Genomic DNA, 20,047 nt, shown 5'->3' with positions numbered 1-20,047 from the left:
TAGCACATCTTAATTCTGTTTTCATCCCCTTCCCATCCTCTCCCTCCACCTCTCAGCCCCCTTTCCTTTTGCAAAAGATTTATCTCCCTTTTTCCTAGTATCTCTTTTATTTTTCAAACTAGTCCCTCCTAAGACCACCTGGCCTGACTCTCCATTCCTTCCAGAAGCCCACAATAAAGGCTCTGGCCCCTCTCCTTTCCCTTCCGCTGCCTGGCCACCAATCCCTCCTTGTGCCCGACCTGCTGTGAGCTGCTCCCTCCTCTTGGGACCTGTGAGTAGTAAACTGTGTTTCCCTGGCAGCCATTTCCTGACGTGGTGGACTTACTGTACCTCGAATTCTCTACTAACAAACTGTATTTTAGAAGAGATCACAAGAGGGCAGAGAACAGGAGTCAACTCACAATTTAAAACAAGATATGGCCGGCCCTCAGATATCCCCCACAGAGAGTTTCTTAGCGGCTGTGTTTGTGTGGGGCCCCTTTTTCCACCCACCCCAAACCACTGCTCCCCATGGGTTCCTTTCTTCTCATCGTTGGAGCTCCCCACACCCTTCTTCAGGAGGAAAAAGAATTTAGGAATGTTCCTATTATTATATTATTAAGACAGCTTCCTTTTCCCTTTTGCAACCTTTACCAATCTAGGACCTCCATGACCAAAAGAGTCATTAAGATTTTTTCAAAAGAGCCATGTGCCTCCGAGATAAATGCTGCTGTTTCTATATGTAGACTGTAGTAGCAACAATTTAATATTCTTAAAGCAAATTCTCTTCCCATTAAACACGTCTAGTAAATACAAAGCAATCTTTGTAGGGAGAATCCCAAACACGCTCCCAATTTTAAATGTTAACAGTTTAGAATTTATCATAGAAACATGATTAAAGTACATAGTTTGTAACAAAATTAATGTACAAGAATTAATGACATTTTTATGTACCAACAATAAACAGTATAAAATAAAGTGCAAAATACTTCCATTAATGATGACCACAAAATTGTAGCATACCTAAGAATACTCTTGGAACACTCTTGGAATCATTTTTTTTTTTTTTTTTGGTTCCTGGGATCGAACTCAGGACCTCGCGCTTGTGAGGCAGGCGGCAGAACCACTGAGCTAAATCCCCAGCCCCCAAAACACTCTTAACAAAGAATGCAGAGGAATTATAATAACAAGCTTAAAACTCTATGGAGGGCATAACTATTTAATCCTGAATAAAAGATATGATATAGGCTATCATAATACGTAAGTGACTTTTCTAAATATTATAATTATATCAATTCCGCCAGTTAGTGGAGGTCTAATATGTTGTAAAGTAAATTCCAAAAGCATTTGAGATTAGAGGAAGGAAACCAGATAAACTACTTTAAGATTTACTAGAAAGGACAAACATGCAGAAATATCTAGGAAAAAATTTCAAAGAGAAGAATAATGAGGGCCAGGGATTTAGCTCAGTGGTGCCACCGCCTGCCTCACAAGCGCAAGGTTCCGAGTTCGAGCCCCAGTACCAAAAAAAAGAGAAAAAGGAAGAAGAATAAGGAGAAATATAGACTAAAACTGTCACTTAAGGTATAAGACCACATTTCAGATAATGTACACTAGTGATCATAACAGCATTATTCAAAATAGGCAAAAGTAGAAACAATTCCATTGTCTACTGACAGATGAACTGATGACCAAAATGTGATGGATAAATATAAAGAATGTATTCAGCCATTAAAAAATGATATATGCTATCGGAACTTGGAAGCTTGAAAACATTATGCTAAGTGAAATAAACTAGATGCAGAAGGACAAGTATTGTATCATTCCATGTCTGGAATTTAGACAAATTCACAGAGACAGAAAGGGGAACAGAGGCTGCCAGGGCTGGGTGGGTGGCAATGAGGAGCCGCTCTTTAATGGGCAGAGCTCCTGTTTGGTGTGATGATGAAAAGCTTCTGGAAATGGATAATGATGATCCCTGTGAGTGTGCTTATGCCTTTAACCCTCTATCTTATCTTGGATCTTAAATGTCCTATATTCTCACCACAAAGCAAAACAAAAATGGTAACTAGTGTAGTGGCTGTGTCTAGATTCCCCCCAAAGCCTCATGCAATCATAGGTGGGGCTTTTCAGAGGTGGGATCTAGGGTGTGTGATGCTGAGGTCAAGGATTCGATGCAGGGATTGATTCACAGGGTGATGCTAGGATTAAGGGTGTGAGTGCTACCTGCCCTAAGGGTGTGAGGCCTGGACAGAATACAGGAGACAGCAGGAGGTCTGCTATTGTTGCTTGCTGCTTGCTGCCTGCTGTTTGCTACCTTCTCTGCCTTGCCTCTCTGCCATGCCACCCTGCTTTCGAGCCAGTCCACTATGAACTGAAACCTCTACAAACTGGGAGCTAAGTAAACCTTTCCTCCTTTAACTTTGGGTGTCAGGTATTTTGTCTCAGCAAGGAGAAAAGTGAGACACTAGGTGAATTGGCGGATATGTCAACCTACTTTATTGCAGGAATCATTTCATAAGATATATGTGTATTAAATCATCACGTGGTACAACATGATAAATTCATACAATATTGTTTGTCAGTTATATCTCAATACAGCTAGGGGAAAATAACAATAGGGATTTGCCTACAACATAGGAGTACTGCAAGTACTAAAATTAATTATGTTCTATGGCTACCATGGCAAATTCATCATAAATACAAATACCCTTGTACTTTCTCTCCTTCTTTAATTCTAGTAGAGCTCTACAACCTATCAGGCACATAACTAAATGACTCAAGATTTAATTGCACATCTGAGAAATAAGGATTAGATAATCTTGAAAGTCATGTCCACCCCTACCACTCTTTGGTTCAATATCAACACCCTGAAAACTTGAAAACTATCCCGGAAAAAAGGAAGTCACAATGCATTCTAGTTGCTAGAACTGGATCTGGCACCCGAAAGAGCCCAAGTTGTGAAAGTAATACAGAAAATGTTAATCAGGAATAACACCAAACTTCAAACATTCTATTTGGGGAGAAGAAAGAGAAGTTAGTGTCAGAATATATGTATTTTAAACAAAGGACCATCATTAAAATCAAGTTACTCATCAACAATGAGTAGGATTTTGCAAATGTAATACCTCAATTGCATCAAAACTGCCCTTGTAAAAGAAGAAAGAAAACCTTCTGTCCTCCTCCATTCAGTTAAGGAGATAGCTGTGTCATTCCATGACAGTAGCATTTATTCGCTGAACTGTTGTCCTTCTCAAGAGATGGATTTTCATCCTGTCAAAAATAACTGTGAATCACCTGGTTCTAGAATATATCCTCCATTGTTTTGTTCACAGTGTGAATGACAGGTTTTGTGCATTTAGTTTTTAGACAAGCAAAAATTGCCATGACCCTGAAGTGATTTGTATTACAAACGCAAACTTTTGCTTTTTAAATTTCAATTTTGGGATAACCATGCAGTTCTAAGGAGAGGTCCCAATTCTCTCAAAGAAATTATGTCCTTCATGAATAATGGGAGGGGAGAATTTCACAGAGCAAGAAAAATCTAAGGATTCTTAAAGGGTTTTTTGGGTACTGGGGATCAAACTTAGGACCTCGAGCTTTCAAGGCAGGCACCGTGCCACTGAGCTAAATCCCCAGCCCTTTTTTTAGGTTTTTTGAGACAGTCTTGCTGTAACTCAGGCTGGCCTTGAAATCACTATGTAGCCCAAGCTGGTGTCAAACTTGCATCAGTCCTCCCGCCTCAGCCTCCCGAGTGTTGGGGTTACAGGCATCCACCAGCATGCCCAGGTACTTAGGGTTTATTTAGATACAGCTATTTATATAACTTGAAAACTAGGAGAAAAATATTACCTAGCATTTATTTCTGTAGCTTGTCTATAGCAGCTACGATCTCTGGGCTGAAAACATTTTACATGTTTCCAGGTTTCTAAAGAAAAAAAAATGTATCTAATAGGGCTGGGGATTTAGCTCAGTGGTTTTGCCACCTGCCACACCAGCACAAGGTCCCCCCCCAAAAAAATACCAAAAAAAGTACCAAAAAATATATATATATATATAATAAAAAAATACAATACTATTTTCTTGTTAAAGGATTATTTTTCTCCCAACTTCCATGCATGAGCTAGCCTAACATTTAGTTTCCCCTTGTCAAGTTGACATGCACGGTAACCTTGAGCTATATTGCTGTATTTGAACACAGAACTCTGTCCCTCTTCACACATCCTTACAACTGCTTGCCCAGCTGTCTAACCAGAGAGTACTGATCTTGAAAATAGAACCCATCAGTTGTTGGCTCCATAAGTTAACAAATTATTTTTACTTTCCTTTTTTTAATTTTTATTTTCATTAGTACATGTCTGCAGTACATAATGATGACATTCATCATGGGGAGTCGATACATACATGAGCATAACACATCTTAATTTTTTTTTTTTGGTGCCAGAGATCTAACTTGGGACCTTGTGCATTTGAGGCAGCCAGCACCACTGAGCTAAATCCCCGACCCACAACTTAATTCTTTTTACATCCCTTCCCCCTCTTCTACCTCCCCAAATAAATTATTTAAAAGAAACTTAATGAATAAGTCCATTGAAGGGGAATACACATATACCCATAAAATGTAAAATATAGCATGTCCACAGGACAAATTTTTATGTAATTCTTTAATATCAGACTTGTGATCCAAAACTTCTAATATGATTTTAGATGTTGCAAACTGAAGGTCAGTAGTTCCTGAAACAGTTGTTAGAGCAAAGATAAACCACCCAAGATGGTATCTCAATGGACAATTCCATTATCTCTGTAAGTAAAACGTTAACGTTTTTGCTCTGTATCTTGGAATTCCAGGAATGAAAATCACATCTGACATTAAATAGGCGCTTTATTCACATATATATCATATTATTAAGTTAAGAAATTGAAATCAACTTAAATGGCTTTCAGGATCGTCTACACTTTATCACTTTGCAATGCTTTAAAGAAGGTAATTGGAGTTGGGGGTGTGGCTTGATGGTACAGCACATGCTTATCATGCACAAGGCCCAGGCTCGGTTCCTAGCACGGAAACAAAGCCAAGCCAACCCACTGGGTAGCCACGGTCGGTTGAGTAGAAGGGACCTTAGGTTGGAGATATCCAGTCCAAACGATTTGTTGGCAGAGCGAAGTGCATCCCCACAAAAGCTTAACAGAAAATCTGGTTGCCAGATATATGCAGAACCCTTCTGCTTAAACCAATCTAATTGCTCCTGGGGACAAACATCAGCGATCCAAGCTCTCTCCACCGAATTATTTCCCCAAGCTGCGAGCGCCGTCCAGCAGTGCAGTGCAGCACCGCCACCTAGTGGCCCTTTTGAAGAACTTTCTTGCTGCCAACACCACAGCGCTGCAGGGTTGGTGACCTTTCCCTTCGTTTTATTTTATTTAAACCATCAGGACCAAGGTATGGCCTTAAAACCACTTCTACCTTATTACAGGAAATTCTCTGATTCAAGATTACTATGCATCTAAAATTAGGAACCATCTATTATAAAGCCAACTGGAACTAGAAACAATTTACACTGTGAAGCAGCAACCTCCATCTTCATATCTTTCACTTTAAACAAATATCTCAAATTATTTAAACAGCACTGTTTTTTATTCTGCTGCTTCCTATATGAAAAAAAAGGCCAGACTGGAATTTATAGTATCAAGGTGACACGCACCATTTTACAGAGATATTTCACATGAGATGGAAAAGTGAATAAAATGTGAAATAGGAACCACAGCATTTATTTGCCATAACGCTTGGGGTCATGGCTCATGAAACGTAACTTGTAACCTCTCCCTGAAGTAAGAGTACATTTGTTCATTTCGGAGAGAAAACTAATAGGAATACTGAAAGTAGTATCTTACGGGAAGCTCATTCCTAAGCAGAAAACTCAATGAATCAGGCCTAGGCTTAAAAACAAAACCGTAGGTACAAGAAGCCCTGCTGCAGGCTGAGGGTCTCCCCATCCAGGTACAAGGACATTTTTAGATAATTGCTAACGACTACTTGATTATGCCAAGACACCTGGTGTTGAACATTCCCTGAGCTCATAAACAGACAAAACTGGACCTGAATTCTACAAGAGGAGAAAGTCGGAGAGACTCCCCTGTAGTCCTGGGCTATTCTGTCCTGTGTTTCACACCAGACCAGGGTGCTGCCTATGAGCTCGGGTAACCTGGTCCAGAATGAGATTCCCTAGGTGGCCCATCCTTATTATTCTCAGACAGTTGGAAATCAATTCTTGGCTCTTGTGAACAGTGCTCCAATGAGCACTAAAGTGCCAACATCTCTTTGGCACATTGATTTCAACTCCTTTTGATATCTACACACTAGTAATTCTACCTTTAGTTTTTCGAGGAATCTCCATACTGTTTTTCAAGACAGCTACATAGATTAACAATACCAACAGTGTATCCTACTTTGAATATTAATGTATGTAGATATCAAGACATTACATTGTCCAGGCATGGTGGAGCACACCTGTAATCCCAGCTACTCAGGAGGCTGAGCCGGGAGGATCACAAGTTCAAAGTCAGCCTGGGCAACTTAAGCAAAAGCCTGTCTCAAAATAAAATTTGAAAAGGAATGAGGATTAAACCCAGTAGTAGACTGCTTGCCTACCATGCTTGAAACCCTGGGTTCAATCCCCAGCACTGGGGGTAGGGAGAACACCACATTGTCTTTTTTTGCCTATTAAAAATAAAAGCCTGAGGGTGTAACTCAGTGATAGAGTACGGCTTAGCATGCATCAGGCTGTGGCTTCAATTTCCAGCACCAAAAGAATATTTTTAAAAATTTAAGAAAAGAAAAAAAAACAGAAGACCTAAAGAAAAAAATGGGAGTGATAGGTTAGAAATATAAAGCATAGCCCGAATTATAAATGTCACTTAATGGTTAGTCAAGAGAAAGTGGGGAAAAAATCTTAAATCATTTGTTAGTGCAGAAATTACTAAGAGAAGTGTGAATGTTCAATTCTAGAAATACTTTCTGTAGCTTACACTGGGGCTGAAGAGAAACGAAGTAGCTGTGAACAACAGCAGCTCAACTCAGAGGAACCAGGGGGAGGAAGGTTTTCGTGTTTTAGGGTTTGTCTCCCTCTTCTGCTTTTCGCCAGTCACAAAATTAGCAATGAGCTCTGGCCTCTTGCGAGTTAGCTGAGAAGACTGTCCTTCAGCGGCATGAAAGAGAGACATTTGCTTGAGTTTCCTTTGGGAAGAAAGGGTATCTGAAAGGAACTTATAAAATTATAGCCTCTTCCTGAAGATTGAACTAACTTAGTTTATGGAAAAGTGTAGGGAGCTCCCTTTGATCAAAGGCATCACTGATTTCAGAATAAAAATCAGAAAACAGCCTCATTGTTAGGTCTAAGGGGGCCCAAATGCTGTCATTTGGCTCTCGTTAAACCTTCTTTTCCCGATAATGATCGTTTCTAAGTATTCTCTCATTAGCATTCTTTTTCTCAGCGGTGATACCGGGTAAGAATACACACTTTGCTCTCAATATGCCATTTTCCTTCTGAAGTTTTTAAATGCCCCCTGAGCATTGTCCTTCCCCTCATTTTCCCTCGTGCTTCAATGAAGTGCCAGATTTCCCTTTGTGGGCCTGAAAGATCAGAGCAGGGGGCCAGGAAGAGGAGGCCATCAAGCACATGGCCTGCAGCGGGCCAAGCCCTTTATCCCGCTGGCAGGTCCTACCATCTGTGCACTTATTACCGCAGGGAACAACAGCAACCCTGTGTCAGGCAGCTGAATCTTTAGACGTTGGACCGGTCCACAGCCTTCTTTTATACACCAAAGCCAGGCTCCTGGTTGCTAAGGATACCTTCTTGCCACAGCCTGGGAAGCAGAGACCCTAACAAAAGGTGGGGGCCGCTGAACAGAATCCTCCCATGAGGCCGTCTGATCTGTGTTGATTTTTTTATACCTGAGTGTGAGTCGAAAACGATCTCACACTTTTTTAATGGCATCCAAGCCCAGGTTGTTGGAAAATCATTCCAGAAATCTCAGAAATCAATCCTAATAAAAAATCAAATTCCAGGCCAGGGATGTAACTCAGTGGCACCACACCTACCTCACAAGCCGAAGGTCCCGAGTTCAATCCCCGGTACCAAAAACAAAAAAAAATCAAATTCCACAGCCGAGCGTGCAACACTGGAATTGTCCCAGCTGGGGTTAGCAGTACGCGATTCTAAGAGGAGAAATGGGCAGAGCCCACCAGGTACATGGCCTGGAAACCCACCTCCAGCTACAGCCTAGCTTCCTCTCCTGCTGACCCACCAGGGCCTACAACCCCATTTCACACAAAACATAAAGGGGAGGAGGAGAAGCTGTTAGGATGTTAATTCTGTATGTATGAGTTATGTGGACGTTACTTATTAAAACATAACTCTGAAAAGCCAAAGGTGTATTTTATGGTTTGGATCTAGAATGCCCCCCTAAAGCCTCCTGTGTTCGGAGGTGGCCCTGGGCCAGGGTTTGGGTCACAGGGTGCTACAGTGTACTCCTGAGTGGGTTCATACTGCATGTGCTGTGAGAGTCAGGGTCTCACTGAGTGGCTACTCTGGGCTCGAGGACGTGTCCCTCTGAATCGAAAGCTTCATCATTTGTGACTTCTCGTGCTAAATCAGAAAGCAGATCCGAGCTACTATCCCGGTAACCGGCCCTGCCTGATTCTCGAGGGGAAAGAAAATTGCGTCTACATAACCGAGGCAGGAAAGGGTGCGTCCGGCACTCAGATCACGGGCCAGGGTGCCTTTCCACACACAGCAGCCACACTTGGCAAGAACATGGGCGTCCGGGGCTCAGGCTCCCCGAAGGGAAAGGCCTGAATCTATCACCAGGAAATCAACCCGGGCCGGGAGAACAGTTGCCATGAGGAGAATCCAGAGTTCGAACAGGAAAATGGTGAAATTGGGGACCGCCTGCAGGAAAGGAAGCTGTAGCCTGAACTTCCCACCATCCTGAGCCTAATTTTTTAGAAATTATGACTGGCTAACCTAGAAGAATTGTTGACAAGATGCCAGAGAGCTACTTGTGGGGCACGAATGGACCCAAGTGGTCCAAGCAGTAAGCAATAGCAATGCCCATGATATGGCACCTTTGTCTCCTGTCTCCTGCATTACCTTCAACTTCAGCAACACCTTCCTTCCAGAGCTGGGTGTGGTGGGACATGCCTGTAATCCCAGCACTTGGAAGGCTGAGACAGGAGGATCACTGCAAGATTGGGAGCTCCACAGCAAGAACCTGTCTCAAAAAAAGAAGAAAAAAAGAAAGACATCACCTTCAAAGATTTTTTTTTTCCTTTTGGAGTTACTTTCCTCATCAACCATTTATACTCAAATCCTCATCCCAGTTCTTCTTGGGGGAAACCCAAACCCAGACATGAGAGGAGGTTTCCCCCCAGTTCTCAGTGTGGATTCCAGAGGGGCAGGTGGTGCTGCCATATTGCTTCTTGAGGTATAATTTACATACTAAAATTCACTCCTTTGCAGTGCACCATTAAATGATTTTTAGTAAATTCGTAGTTATACAGCCATCCCCACAGTCCAGCTTGAAAACATTTCCCTCACCCTAAACAGATCTCACTGCTCAGGAGCATGAATCCCCAGTTCCAGCCTGGCCCCTGCTAACCACTCGGCTACCTGCTGTCTATAGATTTGCCTTTTCTTGATGTTTTTATACATACAGAATCATAGAATACGCAGGTTCTGCATCTGGCTTCTGGCTTCTTTTATTTAACATAATGTCTGTGAGACTCATCCCTTTTGGAACGCATACCAGTCATTTGTTCCTTTCCTGGCTGAGTAATATTTATGGTATGGATGATCCCATGTTACCTATCTGTTCACCAGATGATGGACATCTGAGTCGTTATCAGTTTGTGACCATCACAAACGATGCTGTTCTGAACACTAATGTACAACCCCTGTTTTGAACATGGATTTGCTCTGGATAGACACCAGAAATAGAATTGCTGGAGCACATGCCAAATTTACTTTTAACTTGTTGACTGTTTTCCAAAGTGGCTGCAGTGCATGTTAATCTACTTGCTGTAAGTCTTCCTACTGTTAATGTAGTACACATTCCACCTGACAATTATTATCATGAAAATTAGGTTTGTTTCTGGTGGCTTTTTGTTTGTCTGCTGGTTGATTGGTTGGTTGGTTGGCTGGGTGGTGGGTTGGTTGGTTTTGCTTGCCTTTGCAGCACTGGGAATCAAACCCCAGGCTTTGCACATGTTAGGCAAATGCTCTACCCCTGAGCTATGTACCCAACACCAAAAGTTAAGTTTTAAAAGATCCAACCAGTGATATTACACAATATCCCACACTCCAAATTTGACTTGATTTCTTTGGGACATTGCTTAACTTGGTTCTCTATGCCCTATATTTCCAGGAACTGGAATTAAAGCCTGAAGGTTTGTTCTTATTCAGGTTAACATTTATACAGAGAATTCTATATTGTCTGATAGTCCTACTGCTAGTTATTTCAAAACTGATCACTATTTTGAGATGGTAAAACCAGATCTCTCCATTTTAGAGGTATTTTTAACCTTAGAAATTAGTAATTATCCTTAGGGTAGTTCCACACCTGTTGCTGTTAAAAAAAAAAAAGACAGATATTTTAAATAATTTTTAAAATATTACGAATATCAAGATGATGATTGAAATTAAAAGTGTAATATTTTCAAGACCTGTATAGGACTTCCAGGAAGATGGTGGAGTGGTGAACACCAGAGAAACAGCCTCTCTGGGATTTGGTGTCCGGATGCTGGAATATAGCAGCGTGAGGACGAGAAGAAGGAGGAAGTGGGTCCCTGGGACCCAGCAAGGATCTGAAGCAAGAACTGAAGCCCATGGCGGGAGCAAAGAGAGACTTCAACATAGAAAAAGGAGGTGGCAAGCAGAGGTTTCTCCCTGAGCCCTGATTCATTTTGCGGGAAAGAATGGCTCCAATCTGCAGATGCACAGTGACTACTAGTGACTCCAGAAATCCACCAGTGGAATGGAACAGTGGATGCAGGAGACTGCAGTGGCTGGTGAGTTATTTGGTTTAGCTGTCGCCCAGGAGAGGATGATTGGCCAGTTGCCATAATGCAGAGGGGCTAACCGAGCTCAAAATTCAGAGCAGCTATGGGTTCGCCCAATCTAGCAGCTCCCATTGTCACAGTGAGGCAGAACCAAGTTCAAGCCAAGAGGAGGTGAAGGAGACCAGTTCAAGCTGAGAGAGAGCCCAGTTCAAGATGGCAGGAGATAGATGGAGTGTACAAATCCAGTTGCAGTCTCACAGCAAAAAAACAACCTAAACTTCTGTGGAACTAAAAGTGCAGGCCTGCTAGGATTGTCTACTACACCACTGTAAATCTGCAGCTGACTTGCTGGGATTAATCAACATGGATCTCGGCTCTGACTATCAGCAACAGCAGAGACACGCCCTGAAGTGGACTTTTTTTTCTTCTCGTCTTCATTCTCTTTTGTTTTATTCTTTTTTTCTTGATTGTTCTTGTTTTTATATGAATGAGAATATTATTTTTAGTTTGTAGTTGTTGTTCTGTCCTGTTCTTTTTTTTTTTTTTTTTTTGGTACCATGGATCAAACTTGGGACCTTGCGCTTGTGAGGCAGGCGGCAGAACCACTGAGCTAAATCCCTGGCCCTTATGTCCTGTTCTTTTTATTTCTCCCTTCTCTCTTTCCCTTCTCTTTCACCAGTTTCCCAAAGTTCACATGATCTTCCCTTGTCCTCCATCCTTGCTTCTAATCTCTTCCTCCTCTTCTATTTCTCTATTTTTTGCTCCTAACCCCATTTAAATTTTCTACCCTGAGGGTAAAATTCCCATATTGAGGGCATATCTACTGTATAGAATTTTCTGGTTTGTTTTAGATTTTGTTATATAACCATAAATCTAGTTTACACAGTTAAAAGTGGCAAATTAATAGTTACCACAGTTCATCATTTTCTAGGCTGTCTTTGATGTTATTGTTATCACTGATTGTACTACTTTAGCCAAGGTGACAGAACTGTTCTAACCAGTTGTTTTTCCTGACAGCAAAGACTGGGATTGCCTGAGGGTCATAAATAATACTATAGGCAAGTGGCAAATAAACAGGGGCTAGGCCAAAGAGGCAGCAACTTCTCATCCCCTATAAATTGAAGAGGTAGGATCTTGCAGCAGACTCAAAACCCAAAAGCCAGCTACACCTGGAAAACATCTATGAGAAGTAGTCATTTACTAAGGATTCTCAATACTACCATTAAAGCTACCTGCTCATAGTTCTCCTGAGTGAGACCCCTGCCCAACCAAGAGAGAAAAACCCCCGACAGATGCACTGCCTGCAAGAATAGCAATGACAGGAAGCCAGCTACCACCTAGCTCCTTCACACCTGCAAGGAGACTGATTGTTGGAAAAACCACAAGGCACCCACTGCACCTGCCACAATCCTTCTACCCTACCCCATCCTCCTTACCATCCTCAAGAGACCCATCACCCAAGAGACCCCAAAATTTTCCACCTTCCAAACTGATACCCCCTCCCCTACTTAAACTCCCCTATATAAACTGTGCCCACCCTCCCTCCTATGCCAAAGGCCTTTTTGCCCTTGGCCCATCTGCATGGAGATGGCAATAAACTCATCACATGCTGCTTAGATTTCGCCTGCCTTGGCGATCTCACTCATGCTCCGGTCAAATCTTACACCTGATATAACCAATTTACAAGCATCAACCCAGGAATTAAACTAAAAATATATAGAGAAAATGAGAAGACACAGAAGCAAGATGCAACTCCAGATTTCCAGCTCACCAAAGGCAAATCCAGGGGACAATGAGGTGGAACAATTCAAAAGTAACCCACCTGGACTCTCAGAAGTGGTAACAGAGGAAGTAACAAAGCAGATGAATTAAGCTCTAGAAAAAATCAAATCAGAATAGTTTCTCAGATAAATACAGAGATTATTACCAAAATCAAGGAAACGGTTAAAGACACTAGAGCAGATACAGATTTTAAAAATATATATATATACATATATATATATGTGTGTATATATATATATAAGCTTAGGAAAATAATACAAAACATGAACCCTCCAACATAAGAAACAAATGGAATCCATTAAACAGATTCAAATAGATATCCATGAGATTAACAATTCCACTGAAAGTATACACAGCAGAATGAGCCAATGTGAGGACAGAATATCAGATGGAAAAAGACAGGATTGCAGTTAGCTCTCATGAAAAGAAAGATTCCTTAAATATAGCAAAGGACCACAAAAAATCAATCCAACAGCTGCTAGATGATGCAAAGAAGAATAGCATAAGATTGCTCAGAGAAAATTAAAAAGTAGGACATAGCGCAAATGACATTTAAAAACCTGTTCACAGAAGTAATGGCAGGAAACTTCTCAAGCAGGGAAAAAGAATTTGACGTACAGATAGGTGAGGCACATAAAACTGTAACTGGCCATGATCCTCCCCCAAAAGAACTCTACACCAGTATAATAGTCAAGATTCCAGAAATTCAACACAAGAACAGAATATTAAAAACTGTTATAGAAAAGAAACAAATCACCTATAAAGGAAAGCCCATCAGAATCACAGCAGACTTAACACAAACCCTCAGTAAAGGGAAGCTTGGAGTGAAATATTTCAATCCCTAAAATAAAACAACCTCCAGCCCAGATTAATGTACCCCACAAAACTATCTTTCAAAACTGATGGAGAAATAAGATACTTCCATGACAAGAAACACATGAAGAAATTCATGACCACCAAACCAGCACCCCAAAATGTTCTGAAGGACATCTAGAAAGAGATAATGAGGCCTACAAATCCATGAACCCCAACAGAATGAATCCACCAGGCAAGGCAAGTAATTAAACAGAGGGGGCAAGGGAGCCAACAACAGGAAAATAGCATGACAGGAATAAGTCAGTACATATCAGTTATAACATTCAATGTTAATGGTCTCAATTCACCAATCAAAAGAAATAGACTGGCAGAATGGGTCAAGAAGGAAGATCCAACAATATGTTACACACAAGAAACATATTTAACTCAAAAGGCAATTCATAGACTGAAAGTCAAAGGATGGAAAACAACACTGCATGTGACAGCAACCTGGAAAAACTAGGGTATCTCTTCTGTTGGGAGCAATGCTACATAATTCTAGGGATAAATCATTTGGTTAGCCTAGTTCTCTTGCCTACAGCCCAGCTACAGAATAACTCCAGTTTGGCCTCCGGTCACAACTGAGACTTCAGTGATCCAGTGATGCTGTGATTCTCCAGGACAAGAAACATCCTGGGAGAACAAACATCTGCTCAGTTCCTCATTGTTCTTGGACTGATTAACATCTTGTTTGCCGGAGATGTACTGAACTCTCTGCAAGCCTTCCGTTACACCTTGTTTATCCCAACGTGAACTGTTGAACTCTCTGCAAGTCATTTGTTACATTTGTTTCTCCCGATGTACTGAATAAAAGGTGTGGTAAGCTGGGGGCTTTGTCTTTGCTGCCCAGAGCAGCACTGATCAGACCCAAAGCACAGCTTCTTCTCGGTCTCATTTTTCTACCTTTCCTGTAATTCGCCGTGTGCTGCCGTGGCTCGCAGGAGACCAGGACTCACTGCAGAGGTTCTGGTAACGTCCCCTTCCCCTGTCCCCTACATTCTTCTATTTGCAACAAAATGGATTTCAAGCCAAGACTGATTAAGAGAGACATTCCTCTATCTGCCTTGAAAGTGCAAGGTCCCGAGTTCGATCCCCAGTACCAAAAAAAAAAGAGAGAGAGAGAGACAAAGAAGGTCACTACAACCTGAAAATAATCCAAGAGGAAGAGACAATAATCATAAATATATATGCACCAAATACCAACTATACAAAATAAGTATTAATGGACATAAAAATTAAATAAGTACTAATACAGTTGTTATGAGGGACCTCAGAACCCCACTGTCACAAACAGACAGATCAACTAGACAAAACAACAACAAAGAAATATCAGAACTGAACCAAACTTTTGAACAAATGGACTTAGTAGATGTCTACAGTGTTCCATACCTCAACAACAGAATACACATTCTTCTCAGCCACACACAGGACATTCTCCAAAATAGACCACATACTACCTCATGGAACATCCTTAAGTAAATGCACAGGAATTGAAATTATACCACCCATATTATCAAACCATAGTGTAATGAAATTGGAAATCAATGCCAAAAGAAAACACAAGATCTTCATAAACACATGGAAATTAAATAGCACCCTCCTGAACAACCAATGGGTCACAGATGAAATTAAAGAAGAAATCAGACAGTTTCTACAATTAAGTGATAATGGCAATACAACATACCAGAACTTATGAGACACAATGAAAGCAATCCTGTGCAGAAACTTTTTTTGGGGTACCAGGGATCGAACTCTGGACCTTGCACTTGCAAGGCAGGCAGCAGAACCACTGAGCTTGCGAGGCAGAAGATCATCAATACCTACTTCAAGAACCAGTTTTCTAAGAAGATGGAAAACACAGAAGAAATGAACAGAGTCCTGGATACGTATGAATTACCAAAGCTCAATCAAGAAGATATAAAAATTCTAAATAACAAATATCAGTCAATGAAATTGAAGATGTAATTAAAAACCTACCAACAAAGAAAAGCCCAGGTCCTGACAGATTCACTGCTGAATTCTGCAAGAAATTTAGAAAAGATCTAATGCTGCTACTTCTCAAACTCTAATGAAATTGAAAGGGAAGCAGTACTCCCAAAGTCATCCTGGAAGCAAGCATTTCCCTGATACTAAAACCAGAGAAGGATCTAACGAAAAAAGAGAACTAAATGGACCAATCTCCCTAGTGAACATGGACATGAAAAATCCTCAATAAGATACTGGCAAACAGAATGCAGCAGGGCCAAGGATTTAGCTTAGTGGTTCTGCTGCCTGCCTCACAAGCACAAAGTCCCAAGTTTGATCCCTGGTACCAAAAAACATGTAACCAGAATGCAGCAAATCATCAAGAACATTATACACCGTGACAAAGAAGGATTCATCCCAGTGATGTAGGGAAGGTTCAATATATGCAAATCAATAAACGTAATACATCATATTAACAGAGCCAAGGACAAAAACCATGTGATCCTCTCAATAGATGCAGAAATGGCATTGGATAAAGTCCAACACCCACTGATGATAAAAACCCTACAGAAAATTGGACTAGCTGATGAGGTGGGGGTTTTTTGGTTTTTTGTGGAGTTTTTTTTTTGTACTGGAGATCAAACTCAGGAGCTCATGCTTGCCAGGCAAGCGCTGTGCCACTGAGCTATATCCCAAGATGGTCTTTATCTCAATCTGATAAAAGCCCTCTATGACAAACCATCATCCAACATCATGCTAAATGGACAAAAACTTTCACTCTAAAATCAGGAACAAAAAAAGGATGTCCACTGTTACCACTCTTATTCAATATAGTTCTGGAAACATTAGGCAGAGAAATTAGACAAGAGAAAGAAATAAAAGGAGTAAGGATAGGAAAGGAAGAAGTTAAATTATCATTACTTGCAGATGACATGATACTCTACATAGAAGACCCCAAAATCTCCACCAAAAGACTTCTAGATTTAATGACCAAATACAGTAGCATAGCTGAGTACAAAGTCAACACTTGAGTTCAAAGCCAGCCTGAACTACAGAGTGAAACCCTGTCTCAAAAAAAAAAAAAAAAACCACAACAACACAGTCAACACTCAAAAATCAATAGCATTCCTGTACACAAATAACAAATTCACTGAGAGAGAAATTAGGAAAACAACACCTTTCATAATAGTATCTAAACCTGGGATTTAGCTCAGTGGTTCTGCCGCCTGCCCCGAAAGCCCAAGGACCTGAGTTTGATCCCCAGGACAAAAAAAAACCAAAAAATACAAAAAGCATAATACCATCCAAAAAAGAAATACCTAGGAATCAGTTTAACAAAGAAAGTAAAAGACTTGTACATTGAAAACTACAGTACTCTGAAAAAGGAGATCAGAAAGAATATCAGAAAACGGAAAGATATCTCTTGTTCTTGGGTAGGAAGAACCAATAGAGTGAAAATGACCATACTCCCACAATTGTTTTACAGATTTAATGCAATCCCAATAAAAATACCGATAGCATATCTCACAGAATTAGAGAAAACAATCCTAAAATTCATTCGGAACCAGAAAAGACATAGAATAGCAAAAGCAATTCAGGGCAGAAAAGGCAAGGCAGGGGGCATCATAACCCCCAATGTGAAATTATACTACAAAGCTACTATGATAAAGACAGCATGGCACTCACAGAAAGGAGCAAGGGGACAGCTTAAAAGATGCAGTAACAGCTCCAAAAACACTCAGCCACCTTCTCTTTGACAAAGGAGCCAAACACCTGCACTGGAAGAAATAACATCTTGAATAAATGGTACTGGGAAAACTGGCTTTCCACATGTCGAAGATTAAAACTAGACCCATGTCTCTCACCATGCACTAAACTAAAATCAAAATGGATCAGAGATATAAACATTAAAACAGAAACACTAAATCTTCTGGAAGAGAGAATAGGTAGAACTCTTGAAAACTTTGGTGAAGTCAAAGACTTTATGAACAAAACCCTGATCACATAGGAAATACCACAAAGAATCAACAACTGAGATCTCATCTTATTAAAAAGATTTTGCCCAGCAAAAAGAAACCACCAACAGGGTGAAGAGACAACCAACAGTTTGGGGGAAAAAAAATTTCCAGCTCCTCCTCACACAAAGGACTAATATCTAGAATACATAAAGAATTCAAAAAAATCAGGTTGCAGATGTAACTCAGTGGCACTGCACCTGCCTGGCAAGCACTGAGTTCAATCCCCGGTACTGGAAAAAAAAAAGATAAAATCAGACACACACCCCCCAATTTAAAGACTCAATCTAAAAATGGGCATCTGAAAAGTAGAAATGGCAAATAAATGTAAGAAAAAATGTTCACTATCACTCATCATGCAAATTAAAACAATGCTGAGATTCCATCTCATTCCAGAAAGAATGGATATTATCCAAAAAATCAACCAATAACAAATGCTGGCGGGGCTGTGGGGAAAAAGGAACTCTGCTCCACTGTTGGTGGGAGTGCAGACTGGTGCAACCACTGTGGAAATCAGTATGGAGATTCCTCAAAAACTAAAACTAGAGGTTCCATTTGGCCTAGATTTCCCCTTCTTGGTATCATCCTATAAGAATTTAAAACATCATACCACAGCAATGTATGTACACCCATATTTATAGCAGCACAGTCTGTAATAGCTAAATCTTGGAAACAGCCCAAATGCCCATCAATCAACAAATGGTTAAAGAAGTTGTGGGTTTTTATACAATGGAGTACTACTCTGCCATAAAGAAAGATAACCTTGAGACATTTCTAGCTAAATGAATGCACCTTGAGACCATACTCTTAAAGTGAAATAAATCAGACACACAGGTTTAAATACCATATTGTTTCTCTGGTGTGAGAAACCAAAAGTATAAATAAAGACCAAAATATATAATAGATATTGGGAAATGGAAGAAAATCTTCAAATGGGAAGGGGAACAAATGGGAGGAGGGAAGAAGATGAGTAAAGAAGGGAAATAAGGAAACAAAGTTTTATAAATAAGGAAGGGAGGAGGGGTTGAAGGAAGGAAAGGGGAATGGGACTATAAGAAGCAAGATAAGGGCCTGAGATCTACCTCAGTGGTGCCGCCGCTGCCTGCCGCTGGGGTCCTGGGCTGGAAACGCGCCCTCCACAGGAGGAGAGCAGCCTCCGCAAAGGGAGGACGAGCCAGCCGCCTCGTTCCTACAAGGCCAGGAGACACGTCTGGTCACCGGGAGGACAGATTTACAGGCAAATTAGACAAACAGATTGTTATGGTTTTGGTTGCTCTTGCATGCATCCCAGTCAGACCATCATTTCCTGGTCCCCTGATATAACAGCCAAATAACTTAGAGACTTCGGGAGGCTTCATAAATACAATTCTCAAACATCCTCTCTCTCGGGCCAGGGATTTAGCTCAGTGGTTCCGACGCTTAAGCTCAAGGACCAGAGTTCGATCCCTGGTACCAAAACCAAAACCAAAACAACAACAAACCCCCCCCCCCCCGTTCCCCCCTCTCTGTTTCTCTCTCTCTCCACATACCAGATGTCACGGGCAAGCTCCTGGCAAGTGCTGAATCGCAATCAATGCATAGTGACAAGTGACTAAAATTCCCACTCTGTGTTGCTGCGTGGAAGAAAATACATATGGTTTGGATCCCAGGGCTGCAGACGGCAGAGTCAAAAGTGTAGGGAAAATTTAGGAACCTGATTTGAATTTTCCAGAGACAAAGCATCCTACTTCTTCAGAGGAAGTAGAGGTCCTCATTTTTTTTAACCTCAAAGAATAGCTTTGGATCAACTCAGAAACTCAAAAAAGAAGAAGTGCTTCCTTGACCCCAGCATCTTGGGAGTCTCTGGCAGGAGAACAGCAAGTTCGAGTCCCACTTGGACAACAGCAAGCCCTGGTCTCAAAATCAAAAAATAAGTTAACAAATGAAAAAGGGCTGGGAATATAGCTCAGTGTGAAGGTGCTAGGTTCATCTCCCAGTACCAATTTTTAAAAAACAGTGCAGGGCCGGGATTTAGCTCAGTGGTTTCAGGTCCTGAGTTCGATCCCCGGTACCCAAAAAAAAAAAAACCACACAAAACAGTGCTTTGTAAATTTGTATCACAATACACAGAAGGAACCACGTTGTCTGCAAAGGTTAGAAGTACAGCCCAGAGCCAGACACCTGAATTTCAACTCTACTACCTGCTAACACGGTAGCCTTGGGCTGGTCACCGGGTCTCGCCCACCCTGTCGCCCCGGCTGCTCCAAGGTTTTATCTGTGCCGATGAAGCGCTGGCACAGAGAGAGCGTTTCACAGACACCACCTCGGGCTACCTGGGACTGGGATGGCTCTTTGTTAATAGCTCCAGGAACTTTAGCATAAACCGTGAGAAGCTGGACTGAGGAGAAGAGCTTAG

The 20,047-nt window shown here is 41.3% G+C and overlaps 1 long non-coding RNA gene across 2 annotated transcripts in view; it reads right to left on the bottom strand.

Moving 5' to 3' along the window:
* Window positions 1–20,047, bottom strand: part of LOC110350837 (uncharacterized) — a 42,007-nt gene that overhangs the window by 16,224 nt on the left and 5,736 nt on the right. The window contains exons 3-4 of one of the 2 annotated variants that reach the window (XR_002397739.2): window positions 18,735–18,841; window positions 9,129–9,249 (exon numbers count right to left, since the gene is read on the bottom strand). This is a non-coding gene — a long non-coding RNA (uncharacterized LOC110350837). The remainder of the gene's footprint in view (window positions 1–9,128; window positions 9,250–18,734; window positions 18,842–20,047) is intronic. The other variant, XR_015444444.1, reaches the window with a different exon arrangement.

The sequence above is a fragment of the Heterocephalus glaber genome, unplaced genomic scaffold (genome assembly GCF_053883595.1).
Source record: "Heterocephalus glaber isolate CG9 unplaced genomic scaffold, H.glaber_assembly_v1.0 deba00000331, whole genome shotgun sequence".
In the NCBI taxonomy this organism is placed as follows: domain Eukaryota; kingdom Metazoa; phylum Chordata; class Mammalia; order Rodentia; family Bathyergidae; genus Heterocephalus; species Heterocephalus glaber.
Note: the sequence above shows the minus strand (reverse complement) of the source record. Positions and strands in the feature narration are given on the sequence as shown.